The following is a 25058-nucleotide window of genomic DNA, read 5'->3' on the forward strand; positions in this document are numbered from 1 at the left end:
TTAGGGATTCTTTCTGTATGATTGTGTGTGTTAGAAGGGTAGGGCAAGGCTACTTGTTTTATCAACGAATTTAAAAATTCTGTGAAAATAGCGTCGTCTATTTCACGCGAAAGAATACTTGAATGATTGAGAAAGCTATCGCTTTATTTTAGGGAAACAGACAAATGGTTTGTTTTTGTGAAGTTACTAACTGAATTCCATTGAAAGTTTTGTAAAATATGGCGCTGTGAAAATATTTTGTAAAGGAGGTGTCAGTGTCAGAGCAGAGCGAGGATAGAGAAGCTGCAGCGGCAGTATACGTCACTAGTGTCGCGCTGTGATTGGCTAACATACGTCACAGGATTCGCGCACTGATTGGCTCATGTGACAAGGCAAGCTTGTACCTGATTGGTTCATTCTAAAATTCAGTAATTCTATTGGTTGAGCAGAATAGTGACGTGGCTTAACCAGATTGGCTTGTTGGTGAGTTTCGCACACGGATTGGCTGGTATTGCGGAACAACTAGGAAATATTTGCGATCTTTTTCGTAGTAAGCGGAATTGTTTAAAATATGGAGTATTATTACATAAAAGAGGAAAAGAAGCTTTCATGGTTTCAGAAATTGAAAAATATATTTAAAAATGACAAGAAAATTGAAACGCGAGGTGGAAGATTACTTCATAAGTACAAAACACCTGCAGCTTATATGTCAGGTGAATATGGTTATCATACTTGCCTTTGGATGGAGAATTGGATGGAATATACAGAAAATGATGGTGTATTGGCATGGCCGGAAGATGGGCCATTTAACATTAAGGTGTTGAAAAACTTAAGAGAAAAAATTATGACTCTTGTACCAAAACCTAGACCTACACAATTTGAGGCTTTTGCTGAATGGGAGGATGAGATGTTTGAATTAGAACAAGAAAACAGAGGTGCAATAAGAGGCACTAGATTAGACATTAATAGAGAAACTCATGAAGATAGAATGCATCGTTGGAGACAAGCAGAAATGTGTAATGGTTTGTACCCAGCAAGAATTAGTGAGGTATCAGGTCAAAAGAGTACCGAAAAGAAAAATAATATTGGTGAAGATAGTGAATTAGAAGATTCGGTTTTAAAAGAAATTTATATCACAAAATCGAAACCGCCACCTTATCAACCAGTTTGTTCATGGTCAACCCCGAGAATTCCTCCAGGAACTTCTCCAAGTGCTCCTCCTAGGGAAATTAATGATGAGACTCCACCTAGATTAATCAGAATAATGCAAAATTTCCTGAGAGAGTAGCAACAAGAACTAATTCTAGCACATCTGGAGAAAGTAGAAATTATGCTGAAACTCCAGTTCAGGGAAATAGAATCCCAAGAAATGTAATGGGAACAGAAAGATGTGGTGATATACCAAATGCTTCAGAATATTTCCGATCAAAAGATGAATTAATACAGCAGTTAACTAAAAGCATGGAAGCATTAACAGTATCAGTAACAATGGGACCTGTTGTTCCAGTCTTTGATCAAAGGGAAATTAGACATTCAGCTCTGACTGTTTCATTAAATGCGGAAATTCAGAAAGTGGCTGAAAAATTTTATTCAGATTTAACAGAAATTCACAGAGAGAAAAAGATGCCCGATTTAACTTTTAATCAAAGTTTGTCAAATGATCAAACTCCATCTGTTGCAGGATCTGATTCTGAAACTCCAGAAAAGAGTACAAATAAAATAGATTTAACGCAGATTCCACAAACCCCAGAATTTAAATTACTTGATGTTGCAAAGTTGAAGGCGGATTTGGAGGAATTGTTTATTGGCACAATTGGACCGGACAGTTTAAAGCTATATCACGATGATGAATTATTGTTTATTTGTAAAAGTATATAATGAAAAACGAAAACCAAGTATGATCAATTAGAGGAAATGGCTGCTGAATTAGAAATAGATTTGAGTAGACAGAAAAATATGCAGAAACATTACAGAGTGGATTTCTCTGAAAAAGATATCGAAAACATGAACACCACAGGATGAATAATTCATATAAAAGAATTAATAGTGTTTCTAAAAAGATTAGGTGAATTAAGTAAATGGAGAGTGAAATGGACAAAGAAAAGAGAGGAAGACAAAAGAGAAATAGGGGAAATAGAAACTGAGTTTCCTATGAGAGAAATAGCTGGCGGAGGGTATGTTCATGTTCCATGGACAAGACAGGACATTTTACTGTTTACAAATGATTTTCCTCGATTGAGAGAAAAACCTGTGGAATGGTATAGACAGGTAGAAAGATTTGTTAAGGTTTCAAAAGTTCTGTGGATTGATCTTGATGGATTCTTTGACATTGTTGTTCCTTCAGATCTTTGGACAGAATGTAAAATGTATATAGATTGGCCCAAAGAAGAACCTGCTTGAGATAAAGTAACAGGTGCACCTTCACCTGATGTTATAAATCTGTATGATAAGGTTATTGTGTGGCTGAAAAACAAGATTCCCCCAAAAGAAGTAGATTGGGTTAAAATAGACAGAACAAATCAGGAACCAAAAGAATCAGTACATTCATTCTATGAAAGATTACTGCTGGTATTTAAACAATACAGTGGTTACGAGTAATTGAGTGAAACGGATATGAGCCATTTCATATACAGATTTGTTTATGGCTTGAGAACTGAAATTGGTGAAATGATTAGATCAGGAATAGTTGGTTGGCAATCACTCACAGTTGATGACATTTTGAGAAAAGCAAAATACTGCAGTGATGAGATAGATGCTAAACAAAAGAAGCTAAAAGAAAAAGCTATGTGGTCACAGGTAACAGTGGCTGAACAACAAATTGCAACTTTGGAAAACAAAAATGTTCACCAGAATCAAGGGAAATTTAAGGGTAATTTTAATAAGCCAAAATTGATGGGTAATATTGAAGAGTTAAAGCAGAAACGCCCATGTTGTAATTGTGGCGAAATTGGACACTGGAAGCGCGAATGTAAGAATCCGCCCAGAAATTTTTAAAATGCATCATTAAATCCACAGATGCAGAATGAGATAAATCAGCAGCAACAGCTACAGCGACAGTTAAATGAGGCAAATCAGTAGCAACAGCTACAGCGACATGTAGTGGATCAGCAGAGTCAGATTCCACAACCGCCACTTCCAAATTGTGTAAATGTGCAGAGATACAATACAGAAACAGGATTCTGCAGAGGTGAACAGGTAAACAGATCGCCAAGAGTGAATGTGTTGAATGTTTCTCAACAATATTTGTTGAAAGAAAATGAAGGGAGAAAATCTGAGGATTACTTATGACGGTGCCTGAGAGAGGAGGAAGAGTGTGTGCTTGGAGCCACTCTTGAGGTAGATCAGTCTGGTCTGTTTGTAAATGATAAAGTGAATGATGTAGAAATCACTTTTCTTGTGGACACAGGTGCTACCCGTTCTACTGTTAGATCAGGGAAATAGAAAACCTACCTCTCTCTGGGGACTCTATCCAAGTAGTTGGCGTAGCTAATCAACAGATTAAAACAGATTTAACAGAAGCAGTTAAAGTCGAAATTGGTCAATTTAGAGACAAACATAGATTTGTAGTTTGTGATAGCAGTCCTGTAAACTTGTTAGGAAGGGACATTCTTTGCAAGATGAACTGTAAAATATATTGCTCACCGGATGGTATTGAGCTCGAAACTCCAGAAGAAGATGGCCTTTATAAATTAACAATGTTAATGGTTAAAGCAGAAGAAAGTAAATTATTTCCTGCTTTTGACAAAAATGATTTACCTGAAGAATTAAAAGAAACAGTCAATGCTAAAATTTGGGATTTATCTGGAGATGAAATGGGTTTGATGAAACATGTAGACCCAGTAAAAATAACAGTAAGACAAGGAGCAGATTATCCAAACATTCCTCAGTATAAAATGAAAGCAGAAGTTATTGAAGGTGTCATACCTGTAATTGAAAACTTTATAAAAGAAGGTGTTTTAAAAGAAATTGAGAGCAGTCCATGTAATTCACCAATTTTGGGAATCAAAAAGCCAAACGGAACTTTCAGAATTGTTCAAGCCCTGAGAAAGGTTAATCAAATAGTTGTTCCATGTTGCCCAGTTGTACCAAACCCAGCGGTAATTCTATATCAGATTCCGCATGATGCAGAATGGTATACAGTTATAGACCTTTGTAATGCATTCTTTACTGTTCCATTGCATCCAGAAAGCCAACAAATTTTTGCGTTCAGATTCCAAGAACGTATTCTAGCATGGTGTCGTATCCCTCAAGGGTATACAGAAAGTCCATCTATTTTTAATCAGTTGCTAAAGAAATCCTTGGAAAATCTAGATTTACCTGGAAAATCGACATTAGTGCAGTATATTGATGATCTCCTTGTAGCTGCAAAAACACGAGACAACTGAGTGACAGATACCATTACTCTTTTGAATCATTTGGCAGATGAGGGACATAAAGTGTCTCCTGCTAAATTACAGTTTTGTAAACAAGAAGTAAAATATCTTGGTCACAGAATCGCAAAAGGAATTAGACAAGTGACAATTGAAAGAATAAGAATGATCCAAGCAATGCAACCTCCAAAAACAGAGAGACAGGTCAGAATGTTTCTAGGAATGGTAGGTTATTGTCATTAATGGATTAGTGGATTTTCAGTGATTGCAAAACCATTGCAGAGACTGACAAAAGCAGACATAAAAGACCCGATTACCCTAACAGAAAATGAGTTAGAGGCTTTTGAGCAGTTAAAAAGAAGTTTGTGTGAAGCTCCAGCATTAGGAATGCCAGACTATGAGAAATTATTTGAGCTGTATTGCAGTGAAAGGGAAGGATGTGCATTATCAGTTTTGATTCAAAGACATGGAAGACTGAGAAAGCCAATAGCATATTTCTCAGCTGTTCTTGATCCTGTTGCAAAAGCATTACCAAGTTGCTTAAAAGCAGTAGCTGCAACAAGTGTGAGTCTGGAACCAAGTGAAGGGATAATAATGGGGTTTCCTGTAAAAGTATATGTGCCCCATTCAGTTGAGATTCTCCTCACTAGAAGCAAAACACAGCATTTAACAAGCAACAGATTGACAAAATATGAAAAAATTATTTTGGGATCAGATAACGTTTCAATTGCTAGATGTGTGAATTTAAATCCTTCCACATTGTTGCCGGATGGTACTGTGACAGAAATCAGAAATGAAAATGACATTGATCATGAATGCTTGGATGTTTTAGAATATTGTACCAAGCCTAGGCAGGACATGTACCAAGCCTAGGCAGGACATGTACCAAGCCTAGGCAGACAGAAGGAGATAGGTGGTGCACTGCACGGGTTAACTTGAGGTTCAAAGCTGTTTTTTACTAGTTTTTGGGTGCTCTCAGGGGTGGTGTTTTCCGTCAAACACCGAAAGAAACATGGAGTGGGTAGTGTATGCAGCAACTGCAGATACATCCCCCAATGAGGCACTCCTCGGGTGTTCAATAATCTGATTCACGAAGTCAATAAAGTTTCATTATTTATTCAATGTTTTTCTTCATGCGTTTTTCTAGAAACCTGATATTGGCAGCATATCGGTCAGAATAGCATTATTCCATTAGTTAGATACATGAACTCTTCTCCAATGCATTTTGGGCGAAGATGCCCTTTGTCACGGAGTGCTGTAGAGGAAGACAAAGGAGGTAGGGTGAGGGGCGGGTAGACGGCTGGCGTTTTATGGGAATTTTTGGTGTCTACCGGTGAGGGGATAGGCGTAGATAAGCCGGAAAGGTTTGAAAGGTGCACGAAAATCAACGTGAAGGAAGGGAGTGTGAAGGAGGTTTAACGCGTAGCAAAAAGGGTGAAAAGTCTAAGCGCATAGTGCGCTGCGGAGAAGAACTTACTTCATGTTCATGCGTAGCGGAGTTCGCTGTACAACGGTTGCGGAGTCGGAGTGGGTGTGGTTATGGGAGGAAAATATACGTGTCTAAAGTTGAACCGAGTGAAAAGGGTGGGTAGAAAGAGGACTAAGGGTAGAAAGGTAGAGCGGCCATATTGAAACAGTATGTGCATGCAAAGGGTTGTGAAGTGAAAGCGGCAACTTGAAAGAAAAAGGAGTAAGGAGCAATGCAGACAAATTACCTTCAACATATGTACATGTTACAGATAACAACTATATTCAATGCGATCGTTAAGACCAAATGGTTTTAAAGTCTGTAATCGATAAATCCATTCAAGTTCTCTTTTTAACAATAGTTTATGGTTGTCAGTTCCTTCTCTTTTGGTGACGATTTCCAGAACAATGAATTTGAGTTGTGCGATTGTGTGGCGTGATTCAGCAAAGTGCATGGCGATGTTGGATTTCTCCAGTTTTAGACGTATGTTGGATTTATGTTCATTTAAACGTATTTTTATTTTACGTTCGGTTTTTCCAACATATAGCTTTCCGCAGGGACATTTCAAGGCATAAATTAAGTTCATCGAGTCGCATGTGGCATCAACGTGTAATTTGATGGCGTGACCCTTCATTGGATGTTGGATGATGTTGCCTTTGATGACACTGTTGCAGTGGTTACAGTTTAGACAAGGCTGAGTTCCTCGATGTTGTGAGATAGCTGGAGTGGGTTTGGAAAGGATCTCTTTGATATTTTTGCTTCTGGTGTGGGCAAATAAAGGGGGTTTTTCAAAGATGCCCCGGAAGTCAGGTTCCATCTGTAAAATGTCCCAGTGTTTCAATATGATTTTCTTGTAAGTGGAACTGGCTGTAGAGAATTTGGACACTAGCACAATGCACAATTCCTTCTCTTTCCTAGTTTTCAGTAAACTTTCTTGTCTGAAGATCTTTTCAACTCGGTTTTCGGCTTCTTGTAGAACTTCCTCGGGGTAACCTCGGTTGAGGAAACGTTCATGCATTTGGTTGATGCGTGTTGTCAATGTTAGTTCGTCAGAGACGATGCGTTTCACATGCAGCATTTGCGAAAATGGTAAGTGTTTCTTCAGGGAGCCTTGATGGAAGCTGGAGAAATGCAAGGTGTTATTGCGATCCGTATTTTTCCTGTGCAGGTCTGTGACGAGTCCTTGAGGAGTGATCTTAATGTTAACATCCAAAAAGGACATTTCTGTGTCACTGATTTGCCATGTGAGGTTGATGCGTGAATCCTTGGTGTTGACTTCAGTGAGAACTTGATTAAGAGAGTCTTTGGTGTCTGACCACATCATGAATAAATCGTCTATATATCTGACGTACATTTTTGATTTGTTTTGGAATGTCGGGTTGGTATATATGTGTTGATTTTCGAAATTCTCCATATATATATTTGCATACGTGGGAGCAGCGCAATTTCCCATCGCCATTCCGGATAGCTGAAGGTACTATTGATCCTCTTGTTGAAAATAGCTATGATACAAAGTGTAAATCATAAGCTCCATTAAGAACGATTGCATTTGTGCATCAATGTCACTGTTGAGAAGGGCATGTTCTATGGCTTCAATACCTCCGAGATGAGGTATGGAGGTGTAGAGAGAGCTGACGTCAGCAGTACAGAGGATGAGTGTTTCACTGTTATTAAGTTGAACTTCAGATAGTTTCACGAGGAAATCGGTAGTGTCCTTGATGTAACTGGTGGTCTTTGTGACAAGTGGTTGAAGGTATTTGTCGATAAATTTTCCAGTAGGTTCATGTATTGATCCTTTCGTGGAAACGATGGGTCTAAAGGGAGGGTCCAGGAGGTTTTTAGGTATCTTGGGACACATGAGTATAGTCGGGCTCTTGGGGTGCTCTTGGAGTAGATACTTTTTGGTACGATCTTCAATAATTCCTGCTTGATGAGCTGCAGTCACTATATCAATGAGGATGCTTTGAAATTCCCTGGTAGGATTATGGTCAAGTGCCATGTAGATCGTGGTGTCTTGTAAATGTTCGTGTAGCTTCTGTGTATACATGGTGGAGTTGAGGATTACTAAAGCTCCTCCCTTGTCAGCTTTGACACATCTGATTTGTGGATTGTTGGCCAACGATTTGAGTGTGTCACGGTCCTTCATAGTTAAGTTTTGTTGTTTCGGAGATTTTTTTAGGTTGATTTTTTGCAAATCGTTGCGCACTAAAGTTTCGAACAGATCGATACACTTATGACTCTGAGGTGCTTGGTAGGTGCTAGGAGGATGCAGGCCTCTGAGTTCATCGTCTTTGTTCATAGTACTGTCTGGTAAGATGTCAAAGAAATGACGTAGTCTCAATTTTCTTGTGAACTTAAAGGTACTCACTTCTAGTTCTAGAAGGTTGGTAGGTGTAGTAGGTATAACTGATGTGCCTTTCTCAAGTAGATTCATTTGATAAGTAGGAATGTCAGTGTCAGAGATGTTAATTACTAGACGTTCTTTTTTGGTTTGAGGTCTTTCTTGGCCACTGTACTCCGCGTGTTCGGTGGACTCTTTTCTTTTTCTTTTGTTCTTGCTCCTCCTGAGTCGTCGAGTTGGTCGGGGCTCACTTCTAAAAAATGCGTTGCTGAAGTTTGTTCCTGGCTGGTCGCAGACGTGCTAGCTTGTTCATCGCTTGCTGGTTGTCTGGGTGCTGGAGGTTTGCGAGATGTTCGATATGTGGAGTCAGTATCCGAGGATGATGTGTCCGTCTAGGTGTTGGGTGGTCTATTGCGGCGTCTTTGGGCATAGACGTCGGCCCATGAGTAAACTTCATCAAGCTTGTAATCAAGCGTGTCCCTACGGAATTTTCTCACTTTTCGCTCATTGATTTCTTTTTGATGCTTATCAAGGATGTTTTTGATGTCCTCCAGCGTGGAATTCATCTCTTCTGAAGTAAGCATGTCTTTGAGTTCATTATCGATCTCCTTAATTTCTACTTCAAGGTCTTTGAGTATTCCAGCCAATTCTTCGACGATAAGTAGTATTAAATCGAGGACAAATGGAATGGAATACTGAACAAATGCAGCCTCGATTTAATACTACTTATCGTCGAAGAATTGGCTGGAATACTCAAAGACCTTGAAGTAGAAATTAAGGAGATCGATAATGAACTCAAAGTCCACCGAACACGCGGAGTACAGTGGCCAAGAAAGACCTCAAACCAAAAAAGAACGTCTAGTAATTAACATCTCTGACACTGACATTCCTACTTATCAAATGAATCTACTTGAGAAAGGCACATCATTTATACCTACTACACCTACCAACCTTCTAGAACTAGAAGTGAGTACCTTTAAGTTCACAAGAAAATTGAGACTACGTCATTTCTTTGACAACATCTTACCAGACAGTACTATGAACAAAGACGATGAACTCAGAGGCCTGCGTCCTCCTAGCACCTACCAAGCACCTCAGAGTCATAAGTGTATCGATCTGTTCGAAACTTTAGTGCGCAACGATTTGCAAAAAATCAACCTAAAAAAATCTCCGAAACAACAAAACTTAATTATGAAGGACCGTGACACACTCAAATCGTTGGCCAACAATCCACAAATCAGATGTGTCAAAGCTGACAAGGGAGGAGCTTTAGTAATCCTCAACTCCACCATGTATACACAGAAGCTACACGAACATTTACAAGACACCACGATCTACATGGCACTTGACCATAATCCTAACAGGGAATTTCAAAACATCCTCATTGATATAGTGACTGCAGCTCATCAAGCAGGAATTATTGAAGATCGTACCAAAAAGTATCTACTCCAAGAGCACCCCAAGAGCCCGACTATACACATGTGTCCCAAGATACATAAAAACCTCCTGGACCCTCCCTTTAGACCCATCGTTTCCACGAAAGGATCAATACATGAACCTACCGGAAAATTTATCGACAAATACCTTCAACCACTTGTCACAAAGACCACCAGTTACATCAAGGACACTACCGATTTCCTCGTGAAACTATCTGAAGTTCAACTTAATAACAGTGAAACACTCATCCTCTGTACTGCTGACGTCAGCTCTCTCTACACCTCCATACCTCATCTCGGAGGTATTGAAGCCCTTCTCAACAGTGACATTGATGCACAAATGCAATCGTTCTTAATGGAGCTTATGATTTACACTTTGTATCATAGCTATTTTGAACAAGAGGATCAATGGTACCTTCAGCTATTCCGGAATGGCGATGGGAAATTGCGCTGCTCCCACATATGCAAATATATATATGGAGAATTTCGAAAATCAACACATATATACCAACCCGACATTCCAAAACAAATCAAAAATGTACGTTAGATATATAGACGATTTATTCATGATGTGGTCAGACACCAAAGACTCTCTTAATCAAGTTCTCACTGAAGTCAACACCAAGGATTCACGCATCAACCTCACATGGCAAATCAGTGACACAGAAATGTCCTTTTTGGATGTTAACATTAAGATCACTCCTCAAGGACTCGTCACAGACCTGCACAGGAAAAATACGGATCGCAATAACACCTTGCATTTCTCCAGCTTCCATCAAGGCTCCCTGAAGAAACACTTACCATTTTCGCAAATGCTGCGTGTGAAACGCATCGTCTCTGACGAACTAACATTGACAACACGCATCAACCAAATGCATGAACGTTTCCTCAACCGAGGTTACCTCGAGGAAGTTCTACAAGAAGCCGAAAACCGAGTTGAAAAGATCTCCAGACAAGAAAGTTTACTAAAAACTAGGAAAGAGAAGGAATTGTGCATTGTGCTAGTGTCCAAATTCTCTACAGCCAGTTCCACTTACAAGAAAATCATATTGAAACACTGGGACATTTTACAGATAGAACCTGACTTCCGGGGCATCTTTGAAAAACCCCCTTTATTTGCCCACACCAGAAGCAAAAATATCAAAGAGATCCTTTCCAAACCCACTCCAGCTATCTCACAACATCGAGGAACTCAGCCTTGTCTAAACTGTAACCACTGCAACAGTGTCATCAAAGGCAAAATCATCCAACATCCAATGAAGGGTCACGCCATCAAATTACACGTTGATGCCACATGCGACTCGATGAACTTAATTTATGCCTTGAAATGTCCCTGCGGAAAGCTATATGTTGGAAAAACCGAACGTAAAATAAAAATACGTTTAAATGAACATAAATCCAACATACGTCTAAAACTGGGGAAATCCAACATCGCCATGCACTTTGCTGAATCACGCCACACAATCGCACAACTCAAATTCATTGTTCTGGAAATCGTCACCAAAAGAGAAGGAACTGACAACCATAAACTATTGTTAAAAAGAGAACTTGAATGGATTTATCGATTACAGACTTTAAAACCATTTGGTCTTAACGATCGCATTGAATATAGTTGTTATCTGTAACATGTACATATGTTGATGTTAATTTGTCTGCATTGCTCCTTACTCCTTTTTCTTTCAAGTTGCCGCTTTCACTTCACAACCCTTTGCATGCACATACAGTTTCAATATGGCCGCTCTACCTTTCTACCCTTAGTCCTCTTTCTACCCACCCTTTTCACTCAGTTCAACTTTAGACACGTATATTTCCCTCCCATAACCACACCCACTCCGACTCCGCAACCGTTGTACAGCGAACTCCGCTACGCATGAACATGAAGTAAGTTCTGCTCCGCAGCGCACTACGCGATTAGACTTTTCACCCTTTTTGCTACGCGTTAAACCTCCTTCACACTCCCTTCCTTCATGTTGATTTTCGTGCACCTTTCAAACCTTTCCGGCTTATCTACGCCTATCCCCTCACCGATAGACACCAACAATTCCCATAAAACGCCAGCCGTCTACCCGCCCCTCACCCTACCTCCTTTGTCGTCCTCTACAGCACTCCGTGACAAAGGGCATCTTCGCCCGAAATGCATTGGAGAAGAGTTCATGTATCTAACTAATGGAATAATGCTATTCTGACCGATATGCTGCCAATATCAGGTTTCTAGAAAAACGCATGAAGAAAAACATTGAATAAATAATGAAACTTTATTGACTTCGTGAATCAGATTATTGAACACCCGAGGAGTGCCTCATTGGGGGATGTATCTGCAGTTGCTGCATACACTACCCACTCCAAGCCTAGGCAGGACATTAAAGATGTTCCATTAACTGAATCACATTTTGTTTATTTTGTTGATGGTTCATGCTTAAGAACAGATGAAGGCATTCTGAGTGCAGCATACTCTGTCTGTACAGTTGCAGACGTAGTTGAAGCTTCTTGTCTCAAAGGAATTCGTTCAGCTCAAATAGCAGAATTGATTGCTTTGATTCGTGCATGTGAAAGAGCAAAAGGGTTGAAAATTACCATAGTGACTGATAGTCAGTATGGGTATGGCGTAGTCCAAGACTATGGCCAGCTCTGGTCTCAAAGAGGTTATTTAACTTCTGCGGTAACACCTATCAGGAATGCAAAATTGATCAAAAGGCTGGGCGACCAGATGGGAAGCCGCCTGGACCCTCCGGACCCCGTCCCGGGCACCGTCCCGGGTACCCTGCCACATGGCTGGACCCAGGACAGAGCCCCGGGTGGGGAGGCCACCCTCCGTAGGGCCCTCAGGGGCCCCGGATGGGGCTCCTGAAGTCAGCCGAGCAAGGGGAGGCTCCCCGGGCACCACGTAACCCCCGTCCCAGGCCTTTGGTAGTGCCGCAGGCCGGGAGGACAGGGCCCTGGGCCCGAGCACCCGAACCGGGGCCTGGCAGGGCCCCTGGACCCAGCCGGGGCCCCTGGACCCAGCCGGGGCTCCCAGGCCCGGAGGCGCAGGGGAAGCTTACCCCGGGCCCTCCAGACCCCGTCCCAGGCACCCTGCGACGCGGCAGGACCCAGGACAGAGCCCCGGGTGGGGAGGCCGCCTTCCCCGGGGCACCTCAGGGGCCCTGGACGGAGCTCCTAAACCCAGCCGAGCAAGGGGAGGCTCCCCAGGCACCACGGAACCCCGTCCCGGGCCTTTGGCAGTGCGGCAGGCCGGGGGACGGGGCCCAGAGCCGGGGCACCCGACCTGGGGCCCAGCCGGGCCCCTGGGCCCAGCCGGGAGCCCGGAGGCGCAGGGGACGCCTCCCCGGGCCCTCCCGGACCCCATCCAGGGCTTCCTGCCACGCAGCAGGCCCAGGGATGTACCCGGGGCTGGGGCGGCATCCTGGCCCAGCCGGCTGAGAACTGCTAGGCCGTGAGGGGTCCCAGAGTACCTTCTCCCTAGTAATCCGGAGGAAGGCTACCCCTCTTTCTGGGAACAAGTGTGCACTGCGAGGCTCAGGGGACCCAAGGCGCGAAAGTACCCGACCTTCTGGAGCCCTCGCTGGGATCCGGGAGGCGAATGGCACTTCATCAGGACTTCCAGGGAAGTCCGGCCATCTGGTCGCCCCATAGGAAAGCATTGCGGGCGACCAGATGGCCGATGGGATCCGGGCAACCAGATTGCCGAGGGGATCTGGGCGACCAGATGGCCGGGCACAAAAGGGAAGATGCCTGGACCCTCTGGACCCCGTCCCGGGCACCCTGCCGCGCGGCAGGACCCAGGACGGAGCCCCGGGTGGGGAGGCCACCCGACAGGGCTCCTGAAGCCAGCTGAGCAAGGGGAGGCTCCCCGGGTACCACGGAACCCCCGTCCCGGGCCTTTGGCAGTGCGGCAGGCCGGGGGGACAGAGCCCTGGGCCCGAGCATGCAACCCTGGACCCAGCGGGGCTCCCAGGCCCAGAGGCGCAGGGGAAGCCTACCCCCGGCCTTCGAGGCCCCGTCCCAGGCACCCTGCCACGCGGCAGGATCCTTGACGGACCCCCGGGTGGGGAGGCCACCCTCCCAGGGGCCCTCAGGGGCCCCGGACGGAGCTCATGAACCCAGCCAAGCGCCAGGAGGCTCCCCGGGCACCACGGAACCCTGTCCCAGGCCTTTGGCAGTGCGGCAGGCCGGGGGACAGGGCCCTAGGCCGGGTGACAGGGCCCTGGGCCGGAGCACCCCACCCGGGGCCCAGCAGGGCCCCTGGACCCCGCTGGGGTTCCCAGGCCCTGAGGCACAGGAGAAGCCTCCCCGGGCCCTCCGGACCCCGTCACGGGCACCCTGCCACGCGGCAGGACCCAGGACGGAGCCCCGGCCGGAGCTCCTGAACCCAGCCAGGCTCCCCGGGCACAATGGAACCCCCTGCCGTCCCGGGCAGTGCGGCCGGCCGGGGGGACGGGAACCCCAGGTCCGGGCCTTCCTGGACCCTATCCAGGGCATTCTGCCACGTGGCAGACCCAGGGACGGACCCGGGGTGGCATCCGGGCCCATCCAGCTGCCGGCTGAGGACTGCTAGGCCGAGAGGGGTCCCAGAGTACCTTGTCCCTAGTAATCCGGAGGAAGGCTACCCCTCTTTCTGGAAACAAGTGCGCACCGCGAGGCTCAGGGGACCCTAGGCTCGAACGTGCCCAACCTCCTGGAGCCCTGGCTGGGATCCGGGAGGCGCATGGCACCTCATCGGGACTTCCAGGGAAGCCCGGCCATCTGGTCGCCCCATAAGAAAGCATTGCGGGCGACCAGATGGCCGAAGGGAGAGGGGCGACCAGATGGCCGGGACCTAAAGGACCCATCTCGAGGCCTTCGTGGTAGGGCTCCCGCCTGCCCACGCTCCGGGGCTGCAGGGCTCCGGGGCTGCAGGGCTGCGGGGCTCCGGGGCTCCGGCGCTACAGGGCTCCATGGACTGCAGGGCAGCAGGGCTGCGGGCTCCGGGGCTGCAGGGCTCTGGGGCTGCAGGGCCCCGGGGATGCGGGGCTCCGTGGCTCCGGGGCTCTGGGGTTGCAGAGCCCGGGACCCATGGAGCCCGTCCTGGGTACTTTGCCATGCTGCGGGCGGGAGTAGGGAGCCCTGGATGCCTGGGAGGTGTTGCCCGGGAACATAGCCCATCTGGTCCCCGGCAGGGAACCACCAGCCCCAGGAGGGTGTCTGGGCATACCCTTGCCCCTAGTAATCCGGAGGAAAATTACCCCCATTTCTCGTAATCCGTGCACTCGAGGTGACAGAGGGGACCCAGGGCGCAAACGTGCCCGACCTCCAGGAGCCCTGTCTGGGATCCAGGAGGCGAATGGCACCTCATCGGGACTTCCAGGGAAGCCCGGCCATCTGGTCGCCCCTCAGTAAAGCATTGGGCGCGACCAGATGGCCGAGGCGAGAGGTGCGACCAGATGGCCAGGACCGAAATGATGCCAATCTGCCTGCCCCGAGCCTCCCCGGGAGGGCTCCCGCCTGCCCTTGCAGGGCTCAGGGGCTGCAGGGCTCCGGGGCTCGGGGACTGCAGGGCTCTGGGGCTGCAGGGCTGAAGGGCTCTGGGGCTGCAGGGCTCCGGGGCTCTGGGGCTGCGGGGCTGCAGGGCCCTGGGGCTCCGGGGCTCCAGGGCTGCAGGCCTCCAGGGCTACAGGGCTCCGGGGCTCTGGGGCTCGGGGACTGCAGGGCTCCGGGACTCCAGGGTTACAGGGCTCCAGGGCTGCAGGGCTGCAGGCCTCCGGGGCTGCAGGGCTCCGGGGCTCCGGGGCTCTAGGGCTCACGGGCTCCAGGGCTGCAGGGCTCAGGGGCTGCAATGCTCCTGGGCTCCAGGGCTCACGGGCTCCAGGGCTCACAGGCTCCAGGGCTGTAGGGCTATTGGGCTCCACGGCTCCAGGGTCCCGGAGCTCCAGGGCTCCGGGGGGCTCTGAAACCCCACGCTGGGCCTCAGGCACGGGGAGGACACCCCGGGACCCATGGAGCCATCCTGGGTACTTTGCCACGCCGCAGGCTGGAGGAGGGAGCCCCGGACGCCTGGGTGGTGTTGCCTGGTCATCGCCCATCTGGTCCCCGGCAGGGAACCGCCAGCGCCGGAAGGGTGTCCGGGCATACCCTTGCCCCTAGTAATCCGGAGGAAGGCTACCCCTCTTTCTGGGAACCTGTGCGTGCCGAGTGACGGAAGGGACCCAGGGTGCCAATGTGCCCTACCTCCTGGAGCCCTGGCTGGGATCCGGGAGGTGAATGTCACCTCATCGGAACTTCCAGGGAAGCCCGGCCATCTGGTCGCCCCATTGGGAAGCATTGGGTGCCACCAGATGTCCGAGTGGAAAGATGCGACCAGATGGCCGGGACCGAAATGACGCCAATCTGCCTGCCCGAGCCTCCGCGGGAGGGCTCCGGCCTGTCCTTCCAGGGCTCCGGGGCCACAGGGCTCTGAGGCTCCAGGGCTCCTGGGCTCCGGGGCTCCGGGGCTCCAGGGCTCCGGGGCTCCAGGGCTCCGGGGCTCCGGGGCTCCAGGGCTCCGGGGCTCCGGGGCTCCAGGGCTCCAGGGCTCCAGGGCTGCAGGGCTCCGGGACTCCAGGGCTGCAGGGCTCGGGGGCTGCAGGGCTTCGGGGGCTGCAGGGCTCAGGGGCTCAAGGGCTCCAGGGCTCCCGGGATGCAGGGCTCCGGGGCTGCAGGGCTCTGGGACTGCAGGGCTCCGGGGCTCTGGGGCTCCAGGGCTCGGGGACTGCAGGGCTCTGGGGGCTGCAGGGCTCGGGGACTGCAGGGCTCCGGGGCTGCAGGGTTGCGGGGCTCCGGGGTTGCAGGGCTCGGGACCCATGGAGCCCGTCCCGGGTACTTTGCCATGCCGCGGGCCGGAGGAGGGAGCCCCGGATGCCTGGGAGGTGTTGCCTGGGAACACAGCCCATCTGGTCCTCGGCAGGGAACCGCCCGCCCGGGAGGGTGTCCGGGCATACCCTTGCCCCTAGTAATCCAGAGGAAAATGACCCCCCTTTCTTGTAATCCGTGCACTCAAGGTGACAGAGGGGACCCAGGGCGCAAACGTGCCCGACCTCCTGGAGTCCTTGCTGGGATCCGGGAGGCGAATGGCACCTCATCGGGACTTCCAGGGAAGCCCGGCCATCTGGTCGCCCCATAGGAAAGCATTGGGCGCGACCAGATGGCCGAGGCGAGAGGGGCGACCAGATGGCCGGGACCGAAATGACGCCAATCTGTTTGCCCTGAGCCTCCGCGGGAGGGCTCCCGCCTGCCCTTGCAGGGCTCCGGGGCTGCAGTGCTCCGGGGCTCGGGGACTGCAGGGCTCCGGGGCTGCAGGGCTCCGGGGCTTCAGGGCTCTGGGGGCTCCAGGGCTCAGGGACTGCAGGGCTCCAGGGCTGCAGGGCTCCGGGGCTCCAGGGCTCGGGGACTGCAGGGCTCCGGAGCTGCAGGGCTCCAGGGCTTGGGGGCTGCAGGGCTCCGGGGCTGCAGGGCTCCCGGGCTCCAACCGGCCCGGGGAGATCAGGGAGTCTACCCAGGCACGAGGGACCCCTGTCCCGGGAACACAGACCCTCAGGACGTGCCCCCATTTTCCACTTTTTTTTTCTCCAAAATTCTGCGTAGTGGCACTACGTCCAGTTCTAATTACAACACCAAAGTTGGTGACAATGATGGTACACGTTATGCAATATTTATACCTGCTTGAGAAGAGGCATAATACGATTGTGTAATTTTCCAAATTCAATAACACATGAATGTAACAGACATAGGCGTAGCAGTAACAAACAATTGAATACATTAATTAAATAAAGATAAACCAGCGCCCAATACAATATTAATTGACGATGAACATTGCTACACCTTGGTGCATTAGTTGAGTTACATAGTGAAGGCGAACGGGGGATGGGTAGGGTGGGGGGGCAGGGCACAGCGAAAAAAGGAGGAAGGAGGAGAAGGGAGGGAGGGGTAGGGGGAAGAAGGAGGGAAAAAAAGGAGAGGGAGAATGGTATCTGCTCCAGAATTACAGCCAAAAAGCTGAGAAATGTAGAGCTGGCCATACAATGGTATATAGAGGAAAACCAAATAAATAGAAAATTTTGCAATCCGGATACACTTGGGGAATTAAGTTGCAACATTAAAGGAGTAAATACAAGTTGCCAGATCTATGTACAAATGATAAAATAAGCCACTTCTGCGGTTTCGAAGAGAAGCAGGTAGGCAATAAGACGGGTCACGGCGCGGGAGGAGCTGTATTCAAACACTCCTCCCTCCTGTGAGCGGCAGCCGGAGCTCGCGTGGACCGGGTCACCGCGCTCCTCCCAGCTGCTCATGGTTGCCTTGCTGTGCCGCTGGACATGCCGGCCTGGGCGCCGACCCTGCTCCCTCCGGATGTCCTGAACGCCCGCGCCCTGCACCCACCGTGGTGCCTGTCAGCCTGGCGTCCAACCCACCACCCAACAACAGTGGCGGCCCTGGCCCGCTCTGAAGCGGAGCCCGGGCTGTCCGTGCCCCCGGGGGGCAGAGCAGCACCGGAGGCTCTTCTTAACACCAGGGATTCATGGTTCTCCCGGACCTGCAGGATCACCATGCAGCCCCCACAGCCCCCGCTGAGAAAGGTGAACCCTGGCTGCGCTTCCCGGTTGCCCCACGGCTGCAGCAGCCCCCGCAAAACAAAGCAGCTGAACCGTGAAAACACCAAATGTAGGCAGCAGCCCTGCAGCCACATTCAAATGAAAGAAACTACGCCATGGACTTTACCCTTTCCCTCGTTTCCCCCTTGATGATCCTCTGATTTGCCTTTTCTCCATACCCGTGTATCCCCCCCACCCTCCCTTGGTGCTGTGACTGCGTGCCCCCTCCGACCCCACTTAATGGAACTCTGGTCTCCTGGTTTTTTGGGTCTGTTTGGGAAAATCTATGTATATATATATGGATATAGAGATAACTCTAATCACTAGTATATGCAGTAGACCTTTGTACTCTCTACCATTCCTACGTGACTCTTAGAGTTTATCCATTTGTATCTCTTTCTTGAGTGACTTTACTACTTGTACATTTGCAATTTTTCTTTCTGTTTGTATCTCTTCCTTGTGTGACTTCATCTTGTACATTTGCAATTTTTTCTGTTTGTATCTTTTATGTAACGCATGTAATCCTAAATCCTTATGTTTTGCAACTGGTTCTAATGTAAAGTGCTCTGACACCTTCGTGTAAAGTTTGCGCTATAGATAATCGCATAAAATAAATAAAATAACATATTTACACTGTTAGGCAACCATATCAGAGAGGGGCAGCATACTACTCAGAGAGCTTGGGATCCAGGTGAGGGGATCTGTCAGTGTATATTGATGGTCGGATTCCATTCATCAAGGGTGTTGAGACCATTGTTGATGAAGTCGCAACGTGCGATCCACCGGCATTCACATTTGTTTAAGATCCGTTGTAGGTTACCGCCACGGAGGGGCAGTACTGATTGATCAATCACTTGCCAGACCATGTCAGTCTCAGAATGGTTGTTGTCTCTATAGTGTGAGACTAAAGGGGGTGTGTTGATATTACGTCTAATGCAACTCTTGTGTTGTGTGATACATTGTTTGATCATTTGGGTGGTTTGGCCGATGTTCAATAGATTGCAGGGACACCGGATGGTGTAGATCACGTTGGAGGTGTGGCAATTGGAGAATTGTTTCGATTGATAGGTGCGGTCTCTGGTGACATATTCTTTTGTGTTATTAGTGAGGTCACAGACGGAACAGGTTTGGCATTTGTAATAGCTTAGGATAGGTGTCAGACCCCAAAGAGAAGTCATGGATTGGGTGTGTCCTTTGTTGTCTGGCCAATTAATGGCATGTACAAGTTTGTCAGAGAGGTTGTTGCCCCTTTTGTATGAGAAGAGTGGGGGTTCCTAGAAGGGGGCCTGAGTACGGAGAATGTTCCAAATCTTTCTAATTATCTTGCTGACTTTGTTGCTTGAAGGGCTGTGAGTAGAGACAAAGGGGATGCAGGAATTGGTGCACTTGGGGGTGGGTGAGAGAAGGAATTCTCTGTGGCAGTACCATGCGCATTTGCAGGCATGTGAAAATAGACGTTTGGGTTAGCCACGATTAGTCCGTCTTTCAGAGAGAACGGCGGCCTCACGGAAATAATCTTTTTGCCATTTACAGTTCCTCTGGATACGAAGGAACTTTCCATATGGTAAGCCTTCTCGTAGGCCCTGTGGGTGATAGCTAGAGTACAGCAAGAGTGTATTCCGCTCTGTTGGTTTACGGAATAAGGATGTTCCGATAGACCCATCCTCTGTGTGGAGAGTGAGATCTAGGAATGGAAGGTCATTGGGGCCTGGGGTCTGAAGTGAATGTGAGGTGCATTTGGCAGTTATTAAGCCAGGTAATGAAAGACGACAAGTTGTCAGTAGTGTCATGCCAAAGTAGAAGAAAGTCATCTATGTATCTAGTGGAGAAGTGTGGCTCAATGATTAGAGCGGCAGACCCTGATGCAGAGGTCTAGCCCAGGACCAGGGTTCAATTCCCTGCCTCGGTGGGTCTTGGGCTCAAAATTCCACGGCCCTCTATGCCTATTCCAATCATGGAGTCCCACTCTGCAACTCTGGGCAATAGCTTGCTTAATCTCCACAACGGCCCCCACAACGCTAAGGATGCCTGGCCTCCACCTTGGGGATGCCCAGGAGTGGACGCCTCACAGGGAAAGCCAGGATGGGTTCCACAGCAGTATTCGTACAAGCGCCTTGAGACCCTTGCGGGTGAGTAGTGCGCTATACAAGTATCAATTTTATTTATCTACGCCATAAACTTATCCTTGTAAGCAAGGGGTTTGTGGGTGATAAAGACATGTGAACTTAGAGGATGTCGAAGTTGGGAGCAAAACAAGCTCCCATCGAAACTCCCTAGACCTGAAGGTAATATCTATCTTTATATCTTTCTAAAACAGTTTCCTTGAATTACTACCCAGTTGTGCTACACAGTTTATTTGTTTTTCCTAGTTCCTGTGCTGTTATGGCTGCCGTGGACATTCTGCAGCATAGTCGCATTGCGGTGCGCGATCATTTGCGGATTTACAATGTACCTTTGGAAGGCTTGGCCGTGATAATGGTGGTGAGTGCAGATGCTGCTTACCCCTACGAACTGTTTTATTCGTGGGTGACATTTCCGGCGGTGGACACTAATTCTGGTGTGTTCCACACATACACTCCCTCTGCTGTACTGAATGAATATACTCCGTACAGGGCACAGGAAGTTCCTATTGAAGTTTGGCAGCATCAAGTTTGGTTTGGTGGCGCCCTACCCCATACTTTGACCGCTCCGAGGTTAGGTCCTTTATCCATTCCAGGTGCAAGTTGGCCTGTTTTGGCTGGATTTACTCCTCATCCTCTATACGGCAATTGTAACCTAGGTGAACTTTGTAGACTACATGTAGTCTCTATTGCCGTGATTAGAGCCTTAGTGCACTACATTGGCCGTAATCTTCCTGGTGGACCCCCGGGGGGTGCGGTGCTTCCGGCTGGTCAGGGTAGTTTGAAACTCAGTCCTGTGATGGTCAATGCTGTAATGGGCAAGGAACCCCAGGATAAGGATGATTTTCCTTTCTGGCTTGCCGAGAAATTTGACCAGCTGGAAGCTGTATTTCCTAATATGACTCCTGGTGAAAAAAAACGGATTCTAAAGCTTAGTTTGCCGAAAGATTTGGCCCCTGAGCTCGCTGACTGTGAGACCTGGGGTAAGACTTTTGCAGCGGTCTATGCGAGGTGCTACGGCACTCCGTCTATGGCTGTGCTGTCTACGGTCCTTAAACGTGTTCAAGATGATCATGGACCGGAGTCTGCGGTTGAGTTGGGTATGCGCCTGTGTGGCACCTTTGATGTGGTTTGCAACCTTATACTTGCTAATGTCAAGGGGGATGCAGTGAACTTTCAGGTTGCATACGCTTTGGCGGCGCTTCCCGATGCCGAGAAACCCCAACAGTTAGCGAAAATTATTGTGGCAGCTTATAAAACCGTGGGTCGCAACAGTAAGGGTCTTAACCCCTTCGACACTCATGACGAGCTGGGCTCGTCATGGTGTAGCCCGCTTGCACACTGATGACGAGCCCAGCTCGTCACGCAAAGTGCGATTTTGAAAAACCCAGCGCGCTAGCGGAATTCCGCTAGCGCGCATGCGGTTAAGTCTTTATCTGTTATGGAGAAAAAGCAACCCCAGGGACAAGCTTCTGAAACGGAAGTTCAGCCCAAGTCCAAGAAACAGAATTGGCCCAAGAAACAGAAACAGGGTAAGCAACAGCAACAACAGCAAACACAGGTTTCTCGTCCTGCGTCTCCGTTGCCTGCTCAATCGGAATGTGTTTATGACTTGCGCAATCGCGCGATAATTTAATCTCCTGATCGATTTCAGGTTTCTGATCAACGCTCTCCTCATTCCTTTCAGGACTCATCGGCCTCGACGACCGGTGGTGGAGGGGGCGGCAGGGGTCGGGGTGGCCAGATGGACGTGACCAGCCCCGCCCGAAAAATGGTGCAGGAAAGCAGGAGGGCTTGACGCCAAAGAGATCGCAGTTTACCAAGAAGAAAGTCGCGGCTTTAACAGTGCATCGATATGCCACAGATAGTGAGAACGCGGCTTCGGAATCTGACGTGGGCTCTGACCTTGCTGGACAGCGCGGCAGAGACTACCATAGTGAGAGAGGCCCTGCGTCCACTACTGAAGGTGACAGCAACTGATACTTATGTTGTGATAGAAACAGCTGATACAAGAGTTGCTCCCCCTGATAGACTTTTTGAAATTGTCCTGTTAATCGAGGGTGACATACAGCGAACCATAAGAGGAGTATTTTAGGAAAATCTTTCGTCTACGTATGACATTTTGCTTTCTGAGGCTGAATGGCCCCCACCTTTTGTTCTCGCAGCACCGCGAGGAGAGGAGGTTCTCCTCCCCAGTTTCGCGAACACAGTCTCGAAAGAGGATGCGCTGCATTGTGCAGAAGAGTGGGCTCTGGCTCTAGCGCCGGCGGTGTAACGCAATCAATGTGGTTGGGATAAATTGTCCCCGAGCCACGAAATTCCTTTACGGTCTCAGCCACAGCCTCAACCTCAATATCCCATACGACGTGAAGCCAAAGCTTCCGTCACGGCAATCCTTGAACAATTGGAATATCAAGGTGTAATTGAAACATGTGTGTCACCGATGAATAACCCTCTTTTTACTGTAAACAAGCCAGACGGTTCATATCGTTTGGTGTTGGATTACCGGCATTTAAACTCGCATTGCCGTAACTGTGCAGTACAGAATACTCACGGGCTCTGCCCTAGTGAATAGTCTTGTGCGTAAGCGGTTTAAAACCATGCTTGACATTTCCAATAGTTTTTATGCCCATAGATTGGATGGTCTAAGTTCCCAATGGACCTCCTTTACTTGCGGCGGTGTCCAAAAACAGTTTCAGTGTTTACCTATGGGCTATAAGAATAGTCCTGGGATTTTTACTGCATGCATAGTTTCTCTTTTGGAGAGAATCGACCCAGATGCTTGTTATTATGTGGATGACATATATCTCACAGACGACGAACTTTGGGAGCATCTGTGTCGAGTCAACGGAATAATTTGTGCCTTTGCAAATATGGGTTACAAATTTAACTTTGCAAAATCGCACATTGCAGAGTACACAGTGTTGTTTCTGGGCTACGAGCTCAAGAATGAAGGAAAAGGTTTGGCTCCTCACTTCCCGGAGAAATGCGCACAGCTGCGCGCTCCAACGACACTGAAAAAATTACAATCTTTACTGGGCTTCTTAAATTTCGGGAGGACATACATTCCGGAATATGCCCAGCGTATCAAGCCTTTGTATGCTTTGATACAACCAACTTTTTCCAAATCATGCTGGCTGCCTGAACATTCAGCTATACTTCAGTCTTTGCTGATCTGCTCGCTTCTAAATTCTTACAGACTTGTGATAACCAGACCAACCTGGTGATAAGAATTATCCCTGGGACGGTAGGTTTCACGTACCTAACTTTTAATGAGGGAGACACAGTACCTATTGCTTACAAGTCACACTTGTACACTTCGGCTGAATTGCGATTTTCCACTGTGGAGAAAGTTTTAATGGCTGTGCAGATGGCAATTCTCAAGGAACGTGCCCTGTCACAGGGAAAACGCATGTTGGTTGTTACCCCCTGTCCTGCGTTGGAGGCAGTTACGAAAGCCAGTGTACCAAATTCCAAAGCTTTGCACCCTCGGTGGATTCAATGGGCTGCATCCTTGACGTCCCAGGATGTCACGTTTATTTTTGACGCCGCATTACAGTCGCAGGAGTACTTACAGTATGAATTCGTTCATCCGGATCCTTTAGCAATGCGACCGTTGAAGGATTTCCATTGCATCATTTACACTGATGGTTCGGCGCAGGTTGCGCATGGTTCTAAACATGCCTACGTTTCCGCATGCACCATTGTGGTCGGCGCCATGGTGAACGATGAGTTCAAGTCCAGTGTCGTGCACACGCAGACACTAGGGGACTGCACCGCACAATTAGCAGAACTTCGTGGTCTGGTGCTTGCATTGGAGTACGCTGATCCTAGTGTGACGACTTTGATTGTAAGTGATTCTGACTACTGTGTCCAGTCTTACAATGAGAACTTGTTCTTTTGGATTCAGAATGACTTTCGTGATTCCAAGGGTAGCACAATAAAACATAAGATGATCTGGGTCCGAGTGGCTGAACTTAAGGAGAAGTTGCCACTTGTGTTTGTGATTCATACTCTGGGCCATCAGCGTGTTGGAGTTCACGCTGTCGGTAACTCGCTTGCTGATGAAGCGGTGAAATCAGCAGTATCAAAATATTTAGTTGCAGCAGTTACACGGTCCAAAAGTAAAATAGATGATGACATCTTGGCGGCTGTAGCTGCCACTGAGAAGGGAGGTAAATATCCTACGGGGTTCCCTTCGAAGTACACATACCACTTAAGTCCCGATAAGGTTCCTTATGTGAAAATTCCTGAAGTTGGGGAACGGTTGATTCCCAACTTGGATCGCAGGGCTACGTTGATTACAGCGGCGCATGAAGGTGTGGCATCTGCGCATGCAGGCGTCTCGGCCACTGAACCTCAGCTACAGCAACGTTTCTGGTGGCGGGGACTGTACAAACAGACGCGCGATTATGTCCTTCAATGCGACATTTGCCAGCAGATTAAGCCTTCGACTGCTGCGCGTCCCCCTCAGACACAGTTGTACATATCTAATAAACCACTGGGTTGCGTTTATTTAGATCACTGCGGTCCTTTTTCTTCTGATACTGCGTATGAGTACATCTTAGTAGCAGTTGATTCATGCACACGCTTTGTGTGGGTCTGGCCCCATCGCAGCGCTGATTCACAGACTGTCATAAGAGATTTGCGTGTCTTTGTAGGGATTTTTGCCTGTGATACCTTCCATTCGGATCAGGGTCCGGCTTTCGCCTCTAAGGCGTATAAGGTTGCTATGATTTCA

This window comes from Lissotriton vulgaris, chromosome 1_1, assembly GCF_964263255.1.
Source record: "Lissotriton vulgaris chromosome 1_1, aLisVul1.2, whole genome shotgun sequence".
In the NCBI taxonomy this organism is placed as follows: domain Eukaryota; kingdom Metazoa; phylum Chordata; class Amphibia; order Caudata; family Salamandridae; genus Lissotriton; species Lissotriton vulgaris.